Source organism: Orcinus orca, chromosome 5 (genome assembly GCF_937001465.1).
Source record: "Orcinus orca chromosome 5, mOrcOrc1.1, whole genome shotgun sequence".
NCBI classification, from domain to species: domain Eukaryota; kingdom Metazoa; phylum Chordata; class Mammalia; order Artiodactyla; family Delphinidae; genus Orcinus; species Orcinus orca.
In genome coordinates this window covers 87,360,675-87,375,754 of record NC_064563.1, presented here as the reverse complement: position 1 = coordinate 87,375,754, position 15,080 = coordinate 87,360,675, and the positions used below count along the sequence as shown (strand labels likewise).

Below are 15,080 nucleotides of genomic sequence, written 5' to 3'. Positions count from 1 at the left end.
AAACTGGTAGGGGAGTGGGAAAATGGGATCTGGCAGACAAAGGAGCCAAGCTGGGGTGCAACACCAGGTCTCATCCCACAGATGGCAACTCAGCTCAATCCCTCAGGGAGCTCTGGGCACAGCACAGGTCCCACTTCAAAGTTGTGCTGACCAAGAATCAAGAAGCTGGAGTGTTTATACATCATGCTCATCCGTCACTGGCTAAAGGTTTAGAGCAAAGTGGGAGTCGCGGCGAGGGGCATGCAAGTTGTAGAGGGGTCAGAAGGGCACCCATTGAAGTGCTGAATCATCGATTAGACCATGCTTCAAAGCACTCTTTCAACTAAAGTTGTTATTAGGACACGTGGCTTCCCTTCGAGAAACTGTCACTCTTCTCCCCCAGATTATGTGGAGTTCTCTTCACGAAGGTCATGTTCGAAACCCTGTCTTATAGTTATGGTTTCCTTGTTCAGTGTCAAACTACATCACCAATGAGACTTTCAGGCCTTGGACCAGATCCAAGAGATTGTGTTGCTGATGGTGCATTTTGTCACGTGGGAGGGCTAGGGGGCTAAATATGATTGGTTTAACCACTTGGGATTAGGGGTCTGGAGGCCCTTTTTAGAAAGTTGCACAAAAATGTCTCCATTTTCATAAAGAAATGTCAAGATAGGCAGGCTTGTTTAATTCCCCTGATTAAAAGACTTTATTTCTGGAGAGAGAGAGAGAGAGAGAGAGAGGAAATGGAGGCATGGAGGTGGAGAGTCAGGGGGAGAAAAAGGTGAAAGAGAAAGTGAAGAGGAAAGGGGACTGAGCAGGGAAGAGCTTGGCCAGAAAGGCCTATAGACATCAGCTAAATTCAACTTCCCTCACCCTCAAGTTACAAACCCCACTGCTGTGGGGTTAGGACAGAGCAGCTGGAAGGGTGCTAAATAACACAGTCCTGCCACCATGAAGAAAACTTGCTCCTGGTCATCCTACACTAAATGGTACCAATTAATAGCTCTGTTCGCATGCCACAAGCTGTTTTCCTTTTCTGGAAATTGCCTGATGGCCAAATCAACATAACAGCCAGCCAGCACAGAGACAAATTCACTGCCTAAATATGTCAGCTCAGTCTGTTAACTAGGTTCCCAATAGAACCTAGGGCCTCTTTTTTTGTGTGTGTGTTGTATGTGGGCCTCTTACTGTTGTGGCCTCTCCCGTTGCGGAGCACAGGCTCCGGACGCGCAGGCTCAGCGGCCATGGCTCACGGGCCCAGCCGTTCCGCGGCATGTGGGATCTTCCCGGACCGGGGCACGAACCCCTGTCCCCTCCATCGGCAGGTGGACGCCCAACCACTGCGCCACCAGGGAAGCCCCTGAGTCGCAGAATTTTAAAATGCATTCAGGTCCTCTTGTTCCTCTCCCTTGGCTCCCATTTATCTGTCCACATCAGGGCACCTGTTTGCCATTCTTTCAGTTCTCTCTGACTAGCTGTTCTCAACCCAGGGGTCCTGTCACCATCTCCCTATACTCTCTCAAGAGAAGACTTTTAGGCCAGAATCTGACATTCAACCTGTTGGTAAATTCTCTGGTGGCATAAAGCCATATGGCTAACGTGGGCCCTTCTCTTGTTCCTATCTATTATTTTGTGCCCTTATTTAAATGTTTACCTGAAATGCAAATTTCAATATTTTGGTATTTTAAATATCTCAACCTGTTTCCACAAGCTTGCTCACGTCGCCGAGTGTTATATTTGTTCTGGGATCTAGTGTTTAGTTTAAATCTCCCTTTGCTTACTGTGCTTTTGTGTCTCCTGGCAATATTCAGCTACCAGGCTAAATAATTTCTCATCCTCCTAAGTGTATGCACGTTTCAAACTCTTCACATAATTAACATATCGCCTCTTAGCCACTGTTTACTCAAGTTCTACATATTAGTTCTTTTAATATTTCTTCATAAGTCAGAAAGAAGGGCCTCGAGCTAGTGGCAAGAGGAAAGTGTTCTCTTCTGTGTTCCCTGATGTAGAGGCAAATCAGCCAGGAATAACGCCAATTAAAGTATGCCAGGTGCCACCTTCTGAGTACAGTGCCTTCAGAGGACCGTGCTTTGGTGAAATCTGTGGAGTTCACATCCAAGATGTTGATTTATTTAGATTTCATAGGTTAACGAGGCATCTGGAAGCAAGCAGCCATTTGAAATTAAATACCTTTCCTTTGTGTCTCTCTCTCTCTTTCTCCCATTCTCTCCTTCTTCCTCCTCTCTCTCTCTCTCCCACTGCTGCCTCCTTCCCCCAACCACACGCATACATACAAACAGCTATTTATTTACATATAACCATTCACTCTAACTTTTAGGAAACAACATGTCAATTCACTAACACCCAAATATTTGCTCACTAAACACAGCAGGCTTATTCTTGAAAATTCTCCAGGGTATGACATCCAACACCCTATTTGGAATTAAAAAAAAAAGAAAAAAAAGACTGCTATCCTAATAATCATTATGATATCTGTCTTTCTTTTCCTTTATCTGAGATCCAGGAAATGTAATTTAGAAAACCTGTTAAATTTGAGTGTTTTATGACTTTAAAGTCGAATCCAAGGATTCTTATATATTAGGATATAGATGAAGCATTTTTTCTCCACTATTCTGAGAAGAGTCTTATAATGTCTTTGTAGATCATCCTTTTACAGAAGGGAGCATGGGTTTTAAACAGGGTTGACATTCCCTTTACTCACCTAAATTTGAATATTTTATAAGTGACTGTAAACACATTGGCTATAAATACAAACACATATACAGATGAATGAAAAGCAAAGAAGTGGCACTTGTCTTGTAGGCTATATATGTATGTATGTGTGTGTTTGTGAGTCTGCGGTCGGAAAGACGGGTGAAGAGGGTGAGAAAAGCCAGCTATGAACTTCTACCTCTAAAAATAAAAGAAAAAAGGATCGCAAATCAATGATGCCATTTGAAGTTTCCTATGCTAACTTCAAGTACTGTAACATGTTTCTGTTCTTACAGTACATTTCATGTTTTCGTTCTTTTTTTTTTTTTTTAGCCTACGGACATACTCACCTGTTCCCGTTTTTGCTTTCCCTACTTTTTTTGCACATCACGTTCTGTACAGACATGCTAAAAAAAGGAAGAGAGAAAGAAACACAAGAAATCTAGAAAAAATACTTGTGATGAGGTACTTTTTATATTTCCAGCCATGTCTCTCTCTAGATCCTTTGAAGTTTTTGTTTCTCGGTGTCATATCCCACCTGAGAGACCCTTTAGTGTTTGACAACTTTTCTGTCCAAAAGTGGAAACCGCTTCTCATCCCCACCTCTCATCACCCATCAAGGGAGGGGTGAAGAGTGGAAAATGATCCATGATTGAAAGAAGGAAGGGGTAGGCAGTGGACACAGTTGTCAGAGCAGCAATCACAGGAGAATAAGGAGACACAGGGGAGAGCAATGTATTGAAGAGAATGAGGGGGAAAAGACTGAGAGAAGTGATACAATGAGGATGATTATAATAGAGAATTCTCTAGAGACAGAGGCATTTGACTATTAAGATATTTGAGCCTACATGGAAGGGAGGGGGTTGGTTACTCTGCTGTAGAAATGTTCCCTATTTGAATAGTAAGACACAACAGGGTGTGGATTATGCAAATTGGCCCCATGCCTTCTGTAGCCCCAAAGGGTGTAGTTAGTACCCAGAAATCAGAGGCAAGCACAATGCCAGAAAGGATTCACAACTGGCTTTGGCTCTATGAATGAATATGGGCCAAAGGAAGAACGTCCTGGCATCCAGAAAGATCCAATTCATTACGGTTTGTGTTTTTGCTTTCACATGCAAAAAGTCAGCTAGCTGGGGCTTCCCTGGTGGTGCAGTGGTTGAGAGTCCGCCTGCTGATGCAGGGGACACGGGTTCGTGCCCCGGTCCGGGAAGATCCCACATGCCGCGGAGCAGCTGGGTCCGTGAGCCATGGCCACTGAGCCTGCGCGTCCGGAGCCTGTGCTCCGCAACGGGAGAGGCCACAACAGTGAGACGCCCGCGTACCGCAAGAAAAAAAAAAAAGTCAGCTAGCTGACATAGTTTGAGCTCGGCATCCAACCGGAAGCTGCCATCCACACATCCTTTTCAGTCCTGGGCCATGGCATTTTGTTACTGTACTCATACTTAACCATTATCCCCTACTTGGTGTCAGTTTTCAGAAACTGTTCTGCCCTTGTAGATGCTAGGTTTGGAATCAAGATCCCCTATGTTTAGTCTCTGAAGGGGAACTCTATCGATGACAGCTAACCTTCCATTGTAGGGACCACATCTGGTTTTGCTCATCATCGTACCTCTAGTGCACAGCATGATGCTGGATGCTGGAGTGCTCAAGAAATTTTGCGGAGGAAGGGTGGAAGGAGCTACCACTTAATAAACACACACTAGGTACTTTGCTAAATGACTCAGACATTATCTTATTTAATTCACAATACCATTAAGAGGAGGAATCCAGGTTTAGAGAGGACCTTTAAGGAACTTGCCTGAGTTTATAATGATATTAAGGAAGAGCACAGGTTTAAACCAGGTCTGTTGACTTTTGGAGCCCATTTTCCCAACTAGGCATGACTATTTTTATCATTAGAGATTCTAGTTAGCTGAATTCTTAGCTCTCAGAATCTGCTCTATTTCTGTCTTCTGAATATACATGTGAGGTTGAGAATGGGACACTTGGGGAATTTCCAAATCAGTGTAGCTCAGTTATACATAAAGTAAAAAAGGTAGCCTTCAGCTTTTATAAGATTTGTCTACTTAACTTCCTCATCAAGAGAAATAAATAAAGCAATACATGAGAAAAAAGCTGGTATTTAAAAGTTTAGACTCACTCACTTTTTTATAGAGGTCCCTCCAAAAACAATATAAAATGATGGTTGCACATGAATGCCAACAAACAGCAAAGGAGCTACAGGAACAGTGTAGAAAGCACTTATATTAGGAAAGACTTACTGGGAGGAGTGAAATTTCAGGAAGTTGAAAAACACAAGTGGAGAGAATCAGAGCCAGCAAATTGTAAAAGGGTGTGGCAATCTGGTTATCCTGCCTGAAATAGACTTCTCCATGCAGGAGAAATGAGCAGCATGATACGACAGCAGGACATAGGCTAGTGTGTGAGGGGTGGTGTGAAGATTCTGGATTTGCTATGTTCAGTATCTCTGCATCCCAGTGAAGACACAGTGGAGCCTTCTGGCTCCCATAAGGTATTGAGTAAAATGACATTTAAAAAAATAATTTGGGACTTCCCTGGGGGTGCAGTGGTTAAGAATCCGACTGCTAATGTGGGGGACCTGGGTTCGATCCCTGGTCCAGGAAGATCCCACATGCCGTGGAGCAACTAAGCCCATGCACTACAACTACTGAGCCTGTGCTGTAGAGCCCACGTGCCACAACTACTGAGCCGGCTTGCTGAAACTACTGAAGCCCACGTGCCTAGAGCCTGTGCTCTGCAACAAGAGAAGCCACTGCAATGAGAAGCCTGCACACCATACGAAGAGTAGACCCCGCTCACCACAACTAGAGAAAGCCTGTGCACAGCGACGAAGACCCAATGCAGCCAAAAAATAAATTAAATAAATAAATAAATAAAATTTTTTAAAAAATTTGTTTTAAGCTTTCTTCCTTCCATCTTTCCTTACTTCCTTTCTTGAGAAAACAGGGTGTGTAAGCATGGAATTCCATGGAAATTTTATTTGTTTAAAGTCCTTTGTATATCAACACCACTTACTCTTGGTGCGAGTTTCTTGGCACTGAGTCCCAACATGTATTGTAATAAGCTGCCCTGTGAAATGCTGTGAAAGTGGAGATGGCTCTTCAAGGTTGTCAAATAGTCATCATCAACCCTGGCTCATTGGCAGTGGCTACCTGGAGCATGACATTGAGAAGGATGCTGAGGTAGAGTCTAGGCTCAGTGGGAAAGAGTGGCAATGTCTATGAGGGCAGGAGAAGGGAATGTGTGCACAACCTTGGACCCTCACTTACCCTGGGGTCTCTTGTAGTCCACCTGAGTTTTTTTGGGTATAAAGAAATGTATCCTAAATACAGCATGTATGTTGAAAGCTAGTGACTTCCTGGGTTTGAATGCAGTTTGTACCATTCGGAAAATCAGGATAGAGTGCTTATTTTGGAGTGAAGATAATGAGTTTCATTCTTGACATGGTTGGTATCAGGTTGAAATATCCCGGGGAGTGCATTTCATAGGCACTCAAAAATATGGAGCTGCCAAAAGACTAGGGCTAAATGTAGATTAAACATGGAATATATACATTGGTAGTAATTCAAGCCACCATAGTAGGGACTATAGAACATTTGTATGATGTAGCAACATGTCATAAAGCAAGGAATCACTGTCTTCTCCTTTTTTTTTTTTTTTTTTTTTTTTTTTGCGGTACGCGGGCGTCTCACTGTTGTGGCCTCTCCCGTTGCGGAGCACAGGCTCCGGACGCGCAGGCTCAGTGGCCATGGCTCACGGGCCCAGCCGCTCCACGGCATGTGGGATCTTTCCGGACCAGGGCACGAACCCGTGTCCCCTGCATCGGCAGGTGGACTCTCAACCACTGTGCCACCAGGGAAGCCCTCACTGTCTTCTTTTTTATTATTCTGGGATGAGGGGAAAAAGAAGCAAAGAGGTAAAACTGGACAAAAAACCCCCAAAATACCTAGTAGACTCCTTTGGAATAAAACAGATATAAAAATTCCTGCAGGTGTTGATTGTTTTCTAGACTATTTCCCAAGAAGGGGGTGAGGCAGAGATTAGAGTTGCTGGTCAGAGGCAGCAACAAACAAGATCTTCCACCATTGTCATCAGAACTGTAGGGGTCTTCCATGACCTATCATTAGCGATTCTGCCATGGCTGAGGATTAAATATCAAGAGAGATGAGAGCAGCAGTTGCTGTTTTCAAGAGTCACATAAATCAATTGGCATTTTGTAAGTGAATGTGTTAAACTCAGCAGGGTAATTGCACTGTGCAAGGATTGCTGGGCATAATTTTGTGGCTGCCGAGAAGCCTTTGAAAGGTAATTAAAAGAAAGCAGGTGATGACCCCATCTGGCCCTCTGTCCTTTCATCCCAGGCCTGATGTTGCAGTGACCTTAGTGGGGCTCCCCCCCAAATCTCAGCCTCACTTCTTCAGCTAGCCTCACTGCTGAAAGAACCTTTCGATCCAGTTTAGAGACCTGTTCTTGCTTAGAGTCAGTAAACAAGTAACGGAGAGAAAAATAGGGGATAGGGATTGGGGTAGGCCAGAAAAGAAAATGGCTTAACAGACTTACAGACACAGAGAACAGACCTGCGGTTGCCAAGGGGGAGGGAGAGGAGGGGAGCGATAGACTGGGAGTTTGGCATTAGCAGATGCAAACTGTTATATGTAGAATGGATAAACAACAAGGTCCTACTGTAGAGCTCAGGAAACTATATTCAATATCCTGTGATAAACCATAGTGGAAAAGAATGTAAAATATATATATATATATATATATATATATATATATAACTGAATCACTTTGCTGAAGAGCAGAAACTAACATAACATTGTAAATCAACTATATTTCAATTAAGAAAATAATTAAAAAATAAAAACCCAGTGAATAAGATGAAAATGGAAAAAAAAAAGAAAAAAGAAAGAGATAAAATAGTTTAAGCAGGTAAGGAGCCTGGCAATTTGTTTCTTGCTTTTCGACCAAAGTGTATGAATTAGGAATTACCCCATCAACGTTCAGTTTGGGGACCAGCACCCGTCAATCCTGGCTGGGGTTTTTCAGCCTCTCTGTGAAGCAGATGGATTGCAGTGGGAGTGAGGGTCCTGGCTACAGCGTTGCGGGTACACTGGAGCGGTGGAGTGGGAGAGACCTGGAGGCACCTTGCGCCTGCTCTGGAAAGCATTCGCCCTCCCAGGCTGGGCCCAGGCGCTCCTGGAAGGCTACGTTACCAGGCCAGTGGGCCAACGCTTAATAAGAAAACAGCAGCGATTTGTCTCCACTGCTATTTACGTTTCAAGCGCATGACAGGCTGTCAGTGCAAGTGAGAGTCGCTAAATTTACTGCATTTCAGATTACTGCCACAGCCTCTGACTTGACAAGTCACTTCATTTAAAAAGCACTGCGTAAGGATGTTTCCTCCACTTCTTTTTAAATAAAAACAAGGGGAGAGGAAAAGGCCACCACAGTGGTTTAAATGATTGAAATGAAGAAAGCCCACAAGACTGCCTTAGTCTGATGGGTGGGCGCTACTTTCACACACTGAACTCTAATTAAAGTGGCAAGTGAGGGAAAGGGATGACCCCCGAAATTCTTGGTTTGACTGATTTGTGGACTGGGTGATATTTTTATGTGGTGGGGAGGTGGGTCATAAAATGAGTTTTCATATGTTGAATTTGAATGCTTAAAGGACATGCAAGTGGAGATTTCTTCTGAACAACTGGATATAGATGAAGAATAAAACTACTTATTTTTTAACACTTCATTTCTTTACCTGTTCATTTATTTTCTGAGATCTTTATAAACAGAAGAAGATAACTATAGACAAAAAGTAGGAATTAACATCAAGGGAGTAAAGGGGATAGAGACGGGGCAACTCAATGCTGAATAACAATTCAAAATATTCATTTTTGGTATAATAAGACCTAAATACTTAAAAATACATATGCAAGTGGATTATGATCTGAAGAGTAGAGCATGGCTTCCAAGTACATTTATAGGCAGTCATTTGACAAGTACTTATTGCTACCATGTGCCAGCCAGTAATTTAAACAGGAAGTACAAGAAACAGAGGAAGTAGATGAAAGATATTATTCCTAACTCTTATGGAACTCACATTCTCATCAGGGATAGATACAATTAAACAGCTCTGGAAAGAGTTGACTTTATTGCACATGAGTGGAAAATGGATTAAAGGCTTCAGGAATTATATTCATATATACTTGGACTAGTTCTAGTAATACTATTAATCATATTTTCTCAATTATTTTATTTTATTTTATTTTTCAATGATTTTTAATGCTACTCCTAATTACAACTTGGTTTGTTTCTTGATTCTGTTCTGTTTTTGGATTCCTTTTGACTATTCCTAGGCCAATCTCTTACTATGCTAATTACCATAGCTTTTAATACATTTTAATGAAAGAGATGAATAGTCATTTATCAGAATTTTCCTGATTGGTTTCACCTATCATTTTCAACATGAACTTTAGACTCATCTTTTAAATCAAACAAAAACTAAATATTTGGTCTTTTATTGGGTTTATATTAGATTTATAGGTTAAATCTATATCTTTACAATCTTGATTCTTTCTATGCAAGAATAAGATACCACATTTAAGTCTTCTTTATCCATCAATTTCATCCTAAGTCTTAGGAATTTTGCATTAGGCTTATTCTCATATATTTTATATTTTCTTATTTCTAGCGAATAGGGTTCTTTTGTCATTATCTAACTGGTATTAGTCACATTTAGAAAAAACATAGTTTTGTATGTCAATACTGTAATTAACTACTTATTGAATTATCTTTTCTCTTATTGTTGCTAGAATCGTGTTGGAAACAACAGACTATTCCAATTTTGAAAAAAAAATATTATTCACCAAAACAAATTCAGGTAAGCCAAGTGATTCAAAATTAAAAGTTAAACTATAAGAGTATTAAAAGAAAAGCCTAGAGTTTGATAATATTGAAGAAGGGAACACCTTTCTAAGCAAGTCATAAAACACAGAAGCCATGAAGAAAAAAAGATATATTAGTTTGATTACCTATAAAAAGTAAAAAATTTCCACAGTACAAAACCTTCATCAACAAAGTTAATACATAAATAATAAGATGAAAAATGTATTTAAAATATATATCACATAAAAGGGCCAAACTCCTTAAAAAGTTGAAATTTCAAAGTCAGTAGGCTGAACTGACTATTTTGGGAGACAGTTTGACAATATCTACTAAAGCTGAGGATGTGCATATGATCCAGCAATTCCACTACTATGTGCAGAGATATTCGTAGCAGCACTGGAAGCGCCCACACTGTGTACAGGGTAAATAGATTGTGGCATATTCATATAGCAGAATACCAGACAGCAAAGAAAATTCGACAGTTCTATGTGGCAACATGGGCAATCTCCCAAACATAATATGGTGTGAAATAAATAAAACAATCAATACAGTATAAATCCTCTCCTATGAAAGTTACAGACAAGCAAAACTAACCTATTTTTTTTCCATGAATGCTGTATAATTGTAAAATTACAAACCAAAGCAAGGAAAAGATTATCACAAAATATTTCACATTATTATATCTAGTATTTATTATGTGCTTACTCTGTGTCATGCTTTTCATAGAAACGCATTCACTTAAGAAAATTTCATTCATGTAATATAATGCTATCTAGTCATATAAAAGATATATTTGTTATAAAATACTATGTATAGTACATCTGCTTTGTGTTAAGTTATATACATACATAAATGCATATATTCATATATATGCTTTTTCTATTGAAGTATAGTTGCTTTACAATATTGTGTTAGTTTATACTGTAAGCAAAGTGAATCAGCGATACGTACACATATATCCCCTCCTTTTTGGATTTCTTTCTCATTTAGGTCACCACAGAACATTAAGTAGAGTTCCCTGGGCTATACAGTAGGTTCTCATTAGTTATCTATTTTATACATAGTATCAATAGTGTATGTATGTCATTCCCAATCTCCCAATTCATCCCACCCCTCCCGTTCTCCCTTGGTATCCATACATTTGTTCTCTAAGTCTGTGTCTCTATTTCTGCTTTGTAAATAAGATTGTCTATACCAAAATTTTCAGATTCCACATATATGCGTTAATATATGATATTTGTTTTTTTCTTTCTGACTTACTTCACTCTGCATGACAGTCTCTAGGTCCATCCATGTCTCTACAAATGAGCCAATTTCGTTCCTCTTTATGGCTGAGTAATATTCCATTGTATATCTGTACCACATCTTCTTTATCCATTCCTCTGTTGATGGACACTGAGGTTGCTTTCATGTCCTGGCTATTGTAAATAGTGCTGCCATGAACATTGAGGTGCATGTGTCTTTTTGAATTATGGTTTTCTCTGGGTATGTGCCCAGTAGTGGAATTGCTGTGTCATATGGTAGTTCTATTTTTAGTTTTTTAAGGAACCTCCATACTGTCCTCCATAGTGGCTGTATCAATTTACATTCCCACGAAGAATGTATGAGGGTTCCCTTTTCTCCACACCCTCTCCAGCATTTATCGTTTGTAAATTTTTTGATAATGGCCATTCTGACCAGTGTGAGGTGACACCTCATTGTAGTTTTGATTTGCATTTCTCTAATAATTAGTGATGTTGAGCATCTTTTCATGTGTTTCTTGGCCATCTGTATGTCTTCTTTGGAGAAATGTCTATTTAGGTCTTCCACCCATTTTTTGATTGGGTTGTGTTTTTTTGATATTGAGCTGCATGAGCTGTTTGTATATTTTTACCATTGTAACAAAAAGAATAAAATACCTAGGAATAAACCTACCTAAGGAGGCAAAAATACCTGTACGCAGAAAACTATAGGATACTGATGAAAGAAATCAAAGATGACACAGATGGAGAGATATACAATGTTCTTGGATTAGAAGAATCAATGTTGTGAAAATGACTATACTACCCAAAGCAATCTACAGATTCAGTGTAATCTCTATCAAATTACCAATGGCATTTTTCACAGAAATAGAACAAAAAATTTTACTATTTGTATGGAAACACAAAAGACCTCGAATAGAAAAAGCAATATTGAGAAACAAAAATGGAGCTGGAGGAATCAGGCTCCCTGACTTCAGACTATACTACAAAGCTATAGTAATCAAGACCATATGGTACTGGCACAAAAACAAACATATAGATCAATGGAACAGGATAGAAAGCCCAGAGATAAACCCATGAACCTGTGGTCACCTAATCTATGATAAAGGAGGCCAGAATGTACAATGGAGCAAAGATACCCTCTTCAACAAGTGGTGCTGGGAAAACTGGACAGCTACATGTAAAAGAATGAAATTAGAACACTTCCTAACACCATATACAAAAATAAACTCAAAATGGATTAAAGACCTAGATGTAAGGCCAGACACTATGAAACTCTTAGAGGAAAACATGGGAAGAACACTCTTTGACATAAATCACAGCAAGATCTTTTTTGACCCACCTCTTAGAGTAATGAGAATAAAAACAAAAATAAACAAATGGCACCTAATTAAACTTAAAAGCTTTTGCACAGCAAAGGAAACCATAAACAAGAAAAAAAGGCCACCCTCAGAATGAGAAAAAATATTTGCAAATGAAGCAACTGACAAAGGATTAATCTCCATATATATGCTTTTTAACACATTTGCTTACATATACACAATGTCTACCCAATATTAGTAACAGTCTGACTTCTGGATTATGGAATTAGGAGAGCCAGAAGTGTGTGGTTGGAATTTCTCTTCATTTTATGCCCTGCTATACTGCTTGAATTTTTGACATAGATCATATGTTACTTTTATATTAAAAGTTTCTTAAAAATGGAATTGGATTTAATAATTTCAGTACAGGGGAAAGACATACCCACCCTTGTGGCTGTATCCTCAGGGCAGGTTTCTCATAATGAAAAAGAAAATCTCTGAGATTTTTCTATTTCTGGCATAATGAAAGAAGAATTAATAGGAAAATAAGACACCAATACCAAATGCCAGGAGGAATGGTAGAAAGGAAGTTGATACCACATAAAATCAGAGCAATTCTCTAATTAGCTTGGCAATAAGGAGTTTTAATGACTGTACGTGGGTACTGTCTGTTTCACTCTACCTCCTGCACTGTGTCTATTAAAGAATTGTGACCTGCAAGCCCACTCCGCCCCGAAGCAGTGAGACTCGAGCCTGGCCAATTATTAGAAGTTCTCTGCCCACTATTGAGAGGGGTCTGGACTTCCATGCTGACCCTGAAGGTGGAAGGCACCTGTATGCACAGTCAGATACCTTTTCTTTTCCTGTTCTCCACTCTATGTACCAGTTTGCTTGACTGCTCTTTGGTCCTTGTTGCTGGCACTCAAGATTGCACTCCAGTCCCCAGCTGGAGCTAAAGTAGGGCTAGACTATGAACTTGACCCATAATCTAGTTGTCAATAACTCCATTCTTCTGAGGCTGGAGGCTTCTAAATCCTCTCTTTCTATCACTGATTAATAGCCTACTAGCCTTGATGCAGCACCACTACCCAGAAATCTCTGTGCCCTGCTATCATCATAGCCATCGGAGCTGCATATTCTGAGAACAATCCCAACCTGATTTTCCTTAATGATATGAACTATGAGTCTTCCAGAAGAGGTGAGGAAGTCTCAGGTATCAGGTAGAAAGAACCCATCCTTTGTTCTAGTGTGTTTCTTCTTTTATATTCCTTTAGCCCAAGCAAAACTCAGCTTATCTTTTTTTCTCCCTGGGAACTTCTAAATTCACTACTGGCTTAGGCCTCCCAGGGCCTAACAGGTAAGAACCACAAAATTACTTCCTTAAAAGTATACAATTTATAGGATCTATATAGAGACCTTTTATGGATGGAGAGAGCAAGTACTAATACCTGTCATATAAAAAATATTAGGCTCAGTAATTTTTTCCACAGTATATAGCACAGAACTTTGTATCTCAACCAAGCACATAAATGTACTCAATCATTTATTTATATCAGACAATTTCCCAGCCCTGGGCTGAAGCCATTTCGTCTCACTCTAGGAAGCTGATCAGTCTGCTTAAAAGGTTTTCCTCCCTCACTTCCCATTCTTACCTTACAAGGATCTCACTGCAACCACACAAGATAACTGTATATACAGAAATTCAGTTGCTAAGGGATGTCAATCTCGAAACTGTCAAATGCTTGTTGAAGACACTTGATAATTGCAAGACATATTGTTAGGAACTGAATGTGTCCTCCCAAAATTCATAGGTTGAAATCCTACCCTCAGTGTGATGGTATTAGGATGTGGGGCCGTTAGAAGATGCTTAGATCATGAGGGTGGTGTTCTCATGAATGGGAGTAGTGCCCTTATAAAAGAGACCCCAGAGAGTTCTCTCACCCCTTCTGCTCTGTGGGGACACAGGAAGGAGACTGCTATCTATGAACCAAGAAATGGGTTCTCAACAGATACTGAATCTGCTGTCATCTTGATCTTGGACTTCTCAGCTGCCAGAACTATAAGAAATAAATATTTGTTGTTTAAACCACCCAGTCTTTGATACTTTGTTATAGCAGCCTGAACTGACTGAGATAGCCTCTCTACTCAGTATGCTACTATCCATTTATTTAAGAGGCTCTGGAGTCTATCCAAGGATCACATATTTAGAAAGCAGGTGACTTGGACCATAATTATTACCTAGAAATGGCTTCACTGAAGGGAGACCATAGACTTTTTTTATAAAGACTATTAAAAATTACCCCTTCGAACACATTTTCTGTGTATTTCATAAACTTCAGTCAAATATGCTGTCAAATACATTACTCAATACCCTTTCCAAACGGCCTCGTGCATCAGATATTTACAGAAGATCATGTCTGCTTGACAAATTTTTAAACTCTTGCTGCTATTTTTGAAATTAAAAAAATAGCTATGTGAATCAATGTTTTATCCCTTTTGTTTTCACTTTAGAAAAATTGTGCAAATATTGTGCCCAGGTATAGTGATCAGCTTATCTCAGGTTCCTGCCAGCATCTATTCCAGTGTGTCTCAAAGTGTGATCCATAGACCACCTATGTAAGAACCATCCTGCGAGCTTATTATACAGGCAGATCACTGGGCCCTTACACAGACTTAATGAGTCAGAACCGCTTGGGATGAGGCCCAGGAATCCATGTGTTCATAAAGCTCCCGAGGTGATGCTTGGGCACACCTACATTTGGTACCCACGTAGCTGATCTTAGTAGTCTGACATTCAGAGGCACATCCCTTTCTTCTCTCAAGGGACTTCAATTAACTGCAGCTGACAGGTTCAACCTTCGCCTGGGATTTGGGATCAATCCAGTTTTTACGTCAGGGGAGATCGAAGGGGAAAAGCTGAATTATCAAGAGAAGAATCAAT

The 15,080-nt window shown here is 40.1% G+C and overlaps 1 protein-coding gene across 3 annotated transcripts in view; it reads right to left on the bottom strand.

The window, feature by feature from the left end:
- The window catches only part of LSAMP (limbic system associated membrane protein), a 655,299-nt gene that overhangs the window by 50,492 nt on the left and 589,727 nt on the right, over positions 1-15,080 (bottom strand). The gene's annotated exons all lie outside the window — the stretch shown is intronic.